We start from the raw sequence: 11555 nt of genomic DNA, 5'->3' as shown, positions 1-11555 counted from the left end.
AAAATTTAAAAGCTTTTTCTGCAAATTTATTCTCGAATTTTTAAAACAAACTTTTAAATTAACTTAAAAGCCATTTTGCTTTTATTTTCAAAAGCTTTTTTAAAATTTGTTTTCTGATTGAAAGATTGAAAATTAACTTATTTAAAATGCTTTTCAATTTACTTAAATTTATAGTTTTCCATTCAATATTCAAATAAAGCTTTCAGTTATAACTCAAGAGCTTTTTGTTTGTAAATTTGTACTTGTTAAACTATCTAAAAATCCTGTTTGATGAATATAGAATTAAAAAGCTTTTCATATTAATTACTTTTTAAAAAAATATAAAAGCTTTTTTTAAAAAGCTTTTTTTAAAAAAAGCTTTTTTTTAAAGTCCATCAAGATATTTTATCTAAATTCAAAATAAAAAATAAAAGAACAATGTTAGGAATACAAGCTTTATGAAAAGCTTTATTTGTCAAATATGTTTCGGAATTTAAAATTTAAAAGATTTCGTACTCAAATTCAAAATAAACGTTAAAAGATTCAAGTTCCTTTTGACTTGCTACATTTCAAATCACTCCAATAACATTTATTTCAAAGACATTTAAGAATTCATCTAAAATAACACTGAATTATTATCATTATTTTATTTATTTTTTTTTTAACTCTCAAGTTTTGATTTTAATAACAGTTTCGTTGAACATTTTTTAAAGCTATTCCAAAAAAGTAAGCAAAATAAAAAAAAAATTTTTTCACAAAAGCTTCAAAATGTGAAATTTCAAAACTTTTTCATTACATTTTTATTTTTTCAGATACTTATAAGAACTTTCAAATTCAATTTTTTACAAATTTTCAGCTTAAATTTTTTTTTGGAAAAACTATTACCTGTTTACTAAACTTTAAGCTTTTAAAGGAACTTTCAGAAACTTGTTTTTAATGATTTTTAAAATAAATTTTGTTTTTTGTAGCTTTTCATATTTACTATTTAATAAAAAATAAGCTTTCAATATTTCTTTCATTTCAATTTTGTAAAAAAGTTGTTTTTTATTACTGAAAAGCATTTATTTTAACTATTTCAACTTTTTACTATTTTACCATTTTTGTCTTATTGCGTTCTTTTATCTTCTTTTAATTAATTTATTTATTTTTTTTATGAAACAATTCTCATGGATACGGCAGCTATTTGTAGATAAGTAAATTTATTTAAATTTTTAATGAAACAAAAACAAAATAATAATAATAATGATATGAAAAAAAAGAACTGTCAAAATATATTTAAAAAAGAAAAACAAATTTAAACAAAAACCCAAACGCATAAACTAACATATTTAAATGTATTAATAATAAATAATTATATATGTAAAAATATTTAACAATTAAAATAATTAATAACTAAAAAGAAATGTAAAACAAAGTATTAAATTAAAAATTATGATTAAACTAAATTTTAATTCAATTTCCATAATTTTTCTCTAATTTTTTTTTTGCTTTTAAATTTTTAATTAATTAATAAAAATTTTAACAAAACAACCGTTAATTAAAGCAATTTTAAACAACATTAAAACAATAAAAGAAAACAAAAATTATTAATAATTGAATATAAACATTAAAATAATTAATATTTAAAGAGTAATCCGTTTTGAAAATAAAATTATTACATTTCTGTACTTACAAAACAATCAGTCTTTTGCTAAATTTTTTTTTTGAGCATAGAAAACTATTAAGAAACATGAACATGCATAATGGATTTAAACAAAAATTATTTAATAAAACGGTTGTGGTTTTGGTCTTATATGATTTTTATATTTAATTTATTTAATATATTTCCTAGAAAACAATACAAATAGTTTAGATGACCTCCAGTATAGTTTGTAATAGAAAATTATTTAAAATAATTAAAATTACTTTGAAAATTTCATCAAACTAAGGTAAAGTACACTTAAGCCTTAAGTGACTTTTAATTAAACACTTAAGCATAATTAATTACAATAACAATGCTCTTTAGTAGAGAAATTACAACTATAACAATGTAAACAAAGGAAAGAAACAGAAGCCAATCAATTAACCAAACAAGAAACAACAATAATTACATAGCAAAATATGCATACACCCACTCACATGCATATACATAAATGAGCATCAAAACAAACATAAAAATATTCTCTGTTTTCAACTCTCCCAATTTAAATCAAACAAAACACTTCGCACGATCTAACGAATATAAACGAGTGAGTGTAAACAACACACTCTTACACAACTATGTACATGCAAAACAATAACAACTACTAACTGTTAACAAAACAATAACAAGTCTCGGAGAGAGAGATAAATAAAAGGCAAGGAGTTGTAAAGACAAAAATGGCGAGTAAAACAACAACAAATACAAATACATGGAGCAAATAAAAAATAACTGGCTTAAAGCTACACAAAATTAAAAGTTTGCTTGACTAAAATGCTTATAACTTTGTTATTTATTAAGCAAATTAGCTGATTTTTGAAATAGAATAAGCCAACAGTTTGATAAATAAATAAATTACAAATTTGTTAAAAAAATTAATAACAAAGGCAAGAAAATTCTATACAAAAACATGGTTTGCAAACATAATTAAATTTCCAATTCAACTTAACTGGTGGTTTTACTAAAATATTTATTTTTGTTTTTTTTAGAATTTTTGCACCAAACATATTTTTTTAAATAAACTTATTTGATTTTAAATTTCTTAGTTTAACTAACGATCTTCGTTTTTTGAAATATGTTAAAAAACTGTAAGGTATATTAAAAGAAAATAAAAAAAAAACAGAGAAATAACCCACCTCTACCATAATTAAACATAAAAAATATATAAATAGCTCTCTAAAATTAAAACTAAAAAGAAAGAAAAAAAAACAGTCTTGTATATTACTCAAAATAAAGCAAAGAAATGACAAAAAAAAGAAATATTTAAATATTAAACAAAAACACAACAAGTAAAGATTTTTAAAACATAGCAGTAAATGAACAAAAAGTTGTCTATTTTTTGTGGTCATATTTTTATAAAAAAATCTATAAGAAATTCTGAAAAAAAATTTAATAGCCAGGAGTTTTAAACATAAATTAATATAAAAGTTATGAAACATAGAAAATAACACAGAGGCAAGTAGTTTAAAAAAAAGGTTAAAATAATTAAGGCAAAAATAAAACTAAAGGAAAAAATATAGAAATTTATAAAGCAAAAAAAAAACGAAGATCGTTAAACATTTTTGTTTAAAAATTTCTACAAAAAATTTATTTCGAAAACTAATTTTACTTGTATATAAATCGTGTATATAAATATTGATTTTTTTTAATTTCTTCTGTTTTCTGGTATAAATTTTTTGTTTAAGCTTTAATTTTTAATAAAAAAAACAAATTAATAAAGGGAAATTAATCTTAATTTAAAAAAAAAACAAAACTAATTCAATGTTAATGTTAAATATTAAAAAAAAAATTACATACAAAAATAATTGTTACATGTTACTATAGTAAAACGTTGAAAGAAAGAAATGAACAAACAACAACCATAAATTAAATTAATAATTACAACAACAACAAAAAATCCATACATTTATACATATACATACATAATTACACACACATACATACAGTGAAAGCATTGAAGAAAAAACCACAAACAAGGAAAAAAATACAAATTTTTTTTTAAAATTTTTTAACTATAAATTTCATTAATTATAAAACAGTGAGTGAGAAAACAAAGATTTTGTTTAAAATTTTTAAGATTTTCAATATTTTTAATATAAATTTTCTTGAGATACCAATAAAAATTAAGGAAGATTTTTCCTTAGCAATCTCAGCTCACTGTCTTAATTAGTTTTATTATATTCAGAATTATTTCAAAACTCATTAACTTCAAACATGTTTTTTCATTATTTATCATTTCATTTCAAAAATAACACAGTTTTAATGTAAATACTATTGTAAAACCTCTTAAATCTAAGCAAAAAAAGTATGTATTATAAAAATAATTTTATTTATTTTAAATTTTCTTTTCGTTTATTTTGGTTTCTGTCAGTTTTTCACTACAAATCTAAAATCTACATAATTATGAAAATAATTACACAACAATAAAAAAAATAACACAAAACACTTGTTTTTATTTCAAAAAACTAAACCAAAAATAAAAATTCTCTATAAACAATTTAAAGGAGTGAAAATGTTGCTTAACATTTTGAAGAATGCTGCTGCCAAACATTCAAAAATAAAAATGCCAAACTTTTTTCGAAAATGTTGCCTCACTTTATAAAAACATGTTTAGCAACATTTTAAAATGTGATGCTAAACATTTTTAAAAATGTATCCCAACATTATCTTGAATAAATTTCAGCAATTTGCTGAACATTTTCATGATTGAAATTTGTTTAGTGTATTATTAAACAGCAACATGTTGCTGAATAGTTAAACATTTTTTTGTCAACATTTTAAAAGGTGTTGAGAAACATTTGTAAAATAATTTCTAAAAATTTTGATTAAAATTCCAAAATAATGTTGCTAAACAAGTAAAAAAAAGTAGCTAAACATTTTGGAAAATGTTGCTAAACATTTTGGAAAATGTTGCTAAACATTTTGAAAAAATATTTGCCAAACATTTTAAAAAAAGTTACAAAATTTCCAAACTTTTTAAAAAAAAATTCTAAAAATGTTGCTAAACATGTTTAGGAATGCATCTAAACATTTAAAAGAATATATCTCAACGTTAAAGTTATGAAAATGTTTTGGAAGATATTTTCATAACTTTAACGTAACATTTTTGCAGACTATTTAAAATATTTACAAAATGTTGCTAAACATTTATACGTTTTGAATAAAAGTTTTTCATTATTTTAAGAAATGTTGCTAAACATGTTTAGGAAACATTTTTCATAACATTACCGCAATATATTGCAGACTGTTTAAAATATTTTCAAAATATTACTAAGCATTTAAACGATTTGAATAAAAGTTCATCATATTTTCTCAAATGTTTGCTAAACATGTTTAAGAATGTATCTAAACATTTGGAAGCATATACCTAAACATCTTTCTAAACATGTTAGCAACATTAAATGAACATTTTGCTGACTGTTTAAAATATTTTCAAAATGTTGCTAAACATATAATGGATTTGAATTAAAGGTTTTATACTTTCACAAATGTTGCTAAACATATTTAAATATGTATCTACACATTCGAAAGAATATACCTCAATATATTTCTAAACATTTTCATAACATTTTCAAAACACAGCTAAACATTTAAATGTTTTGAATAAAAGTGCTTCATATTTTCGAAATGTTGCTAAACATATTTAAGAATGTATATAAACATTTAGAAGAATATAACTCAACATCTTTCTAAACATTTTCATAGCTTAAACGCAACATTTTGCAGTCATTTGAAAATATTTTAATAATTTTGTTATACATTTAAACATTTTGAATAAAAATGCTTCATATTTTCAGAAATGTTTCCAAACATGTTTAAAAATGTATCTAAACATTTTGTAGAATATACCTTAACATCTTGCTAAACATTTACATAATCTTAATGTAACATTTTGCAGACTGTTTAAAATTTTTTAAAATGTTGCTAAACATTTAAACGTTTTGCTTAAAACTGCTTAATATTTTCAGAAATGTAGCTAAACTTGCTTAAGAATGTATCTAAGCTTTTGGACAAAATATACCTCAACATTTTCATAACATTAACGGAACATTTTGCAGACTGTTTAATAAAACATTTTCAAAATGTTGCTAAACATTTAAACGTTTTAAATAAAAGTTTTTCACATGTTGCTAAACATATTTTTTTGAGCTAATATGTTGCCTTAATTTTAAATTTTTCAAATATTGTTAAATATTCTGCAAATTCTTTCATATTTCCAATCTTTTAAAAGCATTTTAAATGCTGCTCCCTTAATTGTTTATAGAGTTATTTACAGACCGCCACACTTAACATTTTTTTCTTTTTCTAATTTCTTAATTAACATTTCGTTTTAAGTAGAAAATCTCTCCTAACTATCTGAAATGATTTCGTTTTCGTATAAATAGAATTTTTTGTTTCAATTGTTATTCCATACATAAATATTTCGTTAGATGTGCCAAAATATATTTAAAATGTTGTAATGTATTGTAGAAAACTGCACTCTTCCCTTAGTTATACATTATTATTTTAGAAAGAAGTGTTACTATAAATTGCTCTTAGAGGTGGAAATGTAAATGGGAACTGAAAGCTGTTTTAAAGACTTTAATGTAAAGCAATGAAAATGAAGCCATGAAATGGTTAACAGTTCCAAATATTAATAAAAATAATCTTTTTTTTTAATTTTTTATCATAAAAATGGTTGCCACAAACATATACTTAATGATTGCAATCATATATTTGATTGCTACAATCATGTGAATGGTAACTTAAGCATATTATTGTTACCGCAATCTTATACATAATTACAGTGACCATAATATTGTAAAAAGCTACAATAGCAAAAATGTTGAAATGGTTATGATAAATATGCACAACTATATTTTTTTCACTGCGAGTAGATAGGAGTAATTTGAGAATTTTAAGTTATATTTTAAAGCGAAATATAAATATTTAGACATACACAGAAAAAACTATTTCTTAAACCGTTTCAATTCAAATATTTGTCACATATTGAACTGGTTTCAATTATTTCATAATTAAATCAAGTATTCATTTGCTCAAAAACAAAATTTCTTGATATTTTCTATTGAATTGTGAATTTGATTATTTTGACAATTGAATAAACAATTTTCGTTATTGCTTGAAAAACACATTTTTGTTATTTTTGTGTTTCAATTACGAAAATTATCTATTCAATAATTTTTGTATTTGAAATTCAACCAATAACGTAAATTGTATATTCAATTGTCAAAATAATCAAATTCAAAACTCAAAATTCAACAGAAAATATCAAGAAATTTTGTTTTTGAGCAAATGAATACTTGATTTAATTATGAAATAATTGAAAGCAGATCAATATGGGATAAATCTTTGAATTGAAATATAATTTTTTCTGTGTAGTATTAATATTTAAAGTAAAAGGTTCGAGGATGTCTTTAGTTCGACTATTTTATAAAAAGGTTTAATGCGAAAATGAAAGAAAATGTCAAAAATAAAAAACCAACTTGGTTTTGATTTTGTTTAAATAAACTATTAAGCATGAAAAATCATATTAAACAACTTTAAAAAGCTTTCAAAAATAAAAAGAGCTTTAAATGCAGCAAAAGCTGAAATTAGTTTAATGACCCCTAAGTAGCTAAAAGCTATTTAAAAACTCATTTTCTCAATCTCTGGTTACCTTTTATTGTGACGATATTCTGACAGTACAAAATGTACAAAAATTTTACAAAGCTTTTTAAATTTAATAAAGCTTTAAGTGCTGCTAAGTTTTTTAGCTAAAAGCTTTTGGTTTTGCAAGATTTCCAAAACCGTACGAAAGCTCATACTACTGTTGTTAAATAAATTTAACTTTAAAAACGCTGAGTTAAGAATTATAGTTTACGAAAAGCTCTATATTTGCAAACATCGAATTAAATTCCCTTGTATTTTTATATATTCTTAAGCCTTTACCATACAAAATGCTTTTGAAAACTTTATAATTGAAAAGGTTTGATAAAAGCTCCTTTCCTTTGACAATAGTTTAGTTCAAATTAATTGGGTAACAATTTTGTATAAGAAAGCTAAATAAAAGGGCTGAGGTGATATTTTTTAAGGTGAAATTGAATGTGTGAAAAGCTTTACAATAAAAAGCTCTTGATTAGATGTATATTTTACTTTAAAATGACTTTTTTTTTTCAATTAAAAAACTGTTAACAAAGCATTATAATCACATAGGTTTTGTTTTTTGTTTTTTATGAAAGTTTAGTTATAAAAGCTTTATAATTATAAGAATAACATACAAGTTAATAAAAGCTGTTGATTTGTGTTAAGATTTTTTTAGAAAGTTTATTTGTAATACATACATTTTAGTTAACATTTAGAAGATTTTTTCATTGCTACAAATATTGTAATTACAGAGAAAATTTCAAAATATTTTATAGAATTCACAAAAGCTTTTACTTTTGTTGATCTGAAATCGATTAAAGTTAAATAGAATTTTCATACATTTTCAGAAAACATCTACAACATCTGGAATGTGCAAAACGTTAATGTATTTTAGTATTTTTCAAAGCTTTAAAGCTATTTCGTTTTAAAACTATTTTACTAAAAAGCTTTTTTGCACTAAAAGCTTATTTTCATTGATGTTTTTATACCCTTCACCTTCGTGAGAAGGGTATATATAAGTTTGTCATTCCGTTTGTAATTTCAACATTTTTCATTTCCGACCATATAAAGCGTATACATATATTCTGGATCCTTATAGATAGCGGAGTCGATTAAGCCATATCCGTCTGTCTGTCTGTTGAAATCAATTTTCTGAAGACCCCAGATATCTTCGGGACGCAAATCTTCAATAATTCTGTCAGACATGCTTTCGAGAAGTTTGCTATTTAAAATCAACAAAATCGGTCCATAAATAACGGCGATATGAGCAAAAAACCGGGACAACCTCGATTTTTGACCTATTTTTGATCTATATCTGGATTTCTAAGTCATTAATATAGACAATATGGATATCTAATGATAGATATTTCAAAGTCCATTGCAACGATGCAGATAAGGCTATAGTAAGTTGGATCTACGATGGGTCAAAATCGGGAAAAATATTTTTTAACCCGAATTTTTTTTTCATCAAAAAATTTTTTTTGTCATACATTTTTTTTAAAAAAAAAAAAAAAATTAAAAACTAAAAAAAAAAATTTTTAAAAAAATTTGGAAAAAACTTTTTTTAAAAAAAATTAAAAAACAATTTCAAAAAAAAATTTTTTGAAAAATAATTTAAAAAAAGTTAATTTTGTTTACCTAAAAATATTTAAAAAAATGTATTTTAAATTATAATTTGGTGAAGGGTATATAAGATTCGGCACAGCCGAATATAGCTCTCTTATTGGTTTTAGATAAATTTGTTGAATTGAAAAGTTTCCAGGATGAAATTTCAAAATTTCTTTATGAAGATTTTCGCAATTTTTAAGTTTTAAACAAAAAACTGGTTTAATAAGTCTTAAATTTTGAACATGTTTCTTCAAATATTCCAGATAAATTCACTGAAATTTATTGCTGGACGATAAGCTAGTCCTTCCAAATCCTTTTCCCGAAAGCTTTAGGATAGCTAAATATGTCATAAAAAAAAACACTTTTAAGCTTTATATTTAAAAATATCAAAGTATATCAAAGAATTTGTATTGACAAAACACAAACAATAAGCAATGATTTTATCTTATCACACATCAATTGATTGGCTGTTTGTAAATCTGATAAAGCTAAAAGCTGCTGCTCATAATGTATTGGACTTCAACTAGTCAAGTGAGAACTTATAGAAAATCCTCGCCATTAAAAGAAATTAATTTACTGCTCTATGCTCCTGGTATAAAATAAATTAAAAAAAAGTTTCCAAAAGTTCAAATTTTCATTGGTCGGTTGGCTTTTTGTAATTGGATAATGAAAAAAATAAAAAAAACTTTTAAAATTGTTTTAGCTAAAAGCTGCTCATAATGTAATAGACTTATATAAAGTCCAAACTATTAATAAAAATGCTTTCAAAGGCTTAGTTTTATCTAAAGGCTGATGCTCATAATGTATTAGACTTCAACTAATAGTGAAAACTTAAAAAAAGTTTATAAAAAGCTTTCAAAAGTTCGACTTTTTATTCCCTAATATAATAGGAATAAAAAGTCGAACTTTTTAAAGCTTTTTATAAATTTCTTTTAAGTTTTCACTATTAGTTGAAGTCTAATACATTATGAGAATCAGCTTTTTGGTAAAACTAAGCTTTTGAAAGCTTTTTGTAATTGGATAATGAAAAAAATTATAAAGTTTTAGAACAGTTGTTAGCTGCTCATAATATATTAGATTTATATGAAATCCTCGCAAAGTAATAAAAAGCTTTCAAAACTTCAACATTTTTTTAAAAAATTCAGGATAATTAAGAAGTTTCTTAAATGTTTAATAAAAAAAATTATAATTTATAGGTGAGATTTAGCTGTATTAAAATGACATTGAAGAGTCTAGTCAAGAAAGCTTTTTGGTTTTGGTTAACATTTAAATTTATTGCCTGAAATTATTTTAGTTTTAGATAAAGCTTTCCAAAAGCTTTTTAATTTTGAGAATTAGATAAATGACTTTTACAATTTTGTGTGACTTCCAGTAAGAGCTAAGAATATCATGTTGACTCGTTTACATTTTGTAAGCTTTCAAAGCTATAAGTTAGTTTGTAGTTGTTAAGAAAAATAAAAAAAAAACAAATAATTTCCAATAATAAATTAATTTGAATTAAAGAAATAAGATATTAGCTCCCAAGGGTAACAAGAAAAAAGCTTTAAAAAACAAAAAGCTTTTTCTTAAAAAAAAATTAAAGCAAAACAATTAATTTTAGTCAACTTTAAAAAAAATTAATTTTTGAAAAAAAAGCTTTTTTAGGAAACAACTTAAAAAAGCTTTTTCTTAATAAAAAATTAAAGCAAAACAATTAATTTTGGTTAACTTTAAAAAGAAATGAATTTCGAAAAAAAAGCTTTTAGGAAAAAACTTAAAAAAGTTTTTTCTTAAATTTTTTCAACTTTAAAAAAATAAATTTTTGAAAAAAAAGCTTTTTAGGAAACAACTTAAGAAAAGCTTTTACTTTTAACCAAACCAAAAGAAACTGAAATAAAATTGAAAAAAATTTTGTCAACTATTAAAAATCTGAATTTTTGGGAAAAAAGCTCAAAAAAGCTTTTTTATTAAAACAGAAATTTAACTAACCAAACTTAATAGATTTAGGAAAACTTCCACAGTTTCGAGTTTTTTTTTGGAAATAAAATATTTTTGTCGCACCTGAAAGCTTTTAAAAGAGAGAGCCTAAAGCTCTTTTATATAGTAGCAGAATAAACAACTTAAATATATATTTTTGGTAAAATTAAAACTAAAACAAACACAAATGAAGTTTAAATTTATATTATAAAACCAATATCTAAATGTTAGTTTCAATGTTTTAGCAACATTTTATTAGTGTGGAAAAAAAACTTAAAATAAACTAAAAAAAAAAAACAAAAAAAAAACATTTAAAATACATTTATTTTTTATTTATGAGGATATGCAAATGAACACTTATAAAAAAGCTAAAAAAAACAATTTGGTAGTTTTTAAGGAAAATATTTAAATAATAAAAACATATAATAATCTATAGTTGATAAGTGAAAAACAAATGGATAATTATATTTAATAGACAACTAAAGTAATTGTTCGTTTTCTTTTATAGGAGGCAAAAGTATGAAAATATCTAAAAATGCTTTTTTTTAAAAACAATTTTATGCTGTCTTAAAAATGGCCTCCAATTATGTCAGGTGATGTTGTAATTAATACAGAACTTTTAAATAAAATTTTTGTTAAACTTTAACTTTTTAATTTTAAATATATGGTTTTGTTTTAGGTTTGTCCATTATAAATGATTATTTAAATATTA

The sequence above is a fragment of the Calliphora vicina genome, chromosome 5 (genome assembly GCF_958450345.1).
Source record: "Calliphora vicina chromosome 5, idCalVici1.1, whole genome shotgun sequence".
NCBI lineage: Eukaryota > Metazoa > Arthropoda > Insecta > Diptera > Calliphoridae > Calliphora > Calliphora vicina.
Note: the sequence above shows the minus strand (reverse complement) of the source record.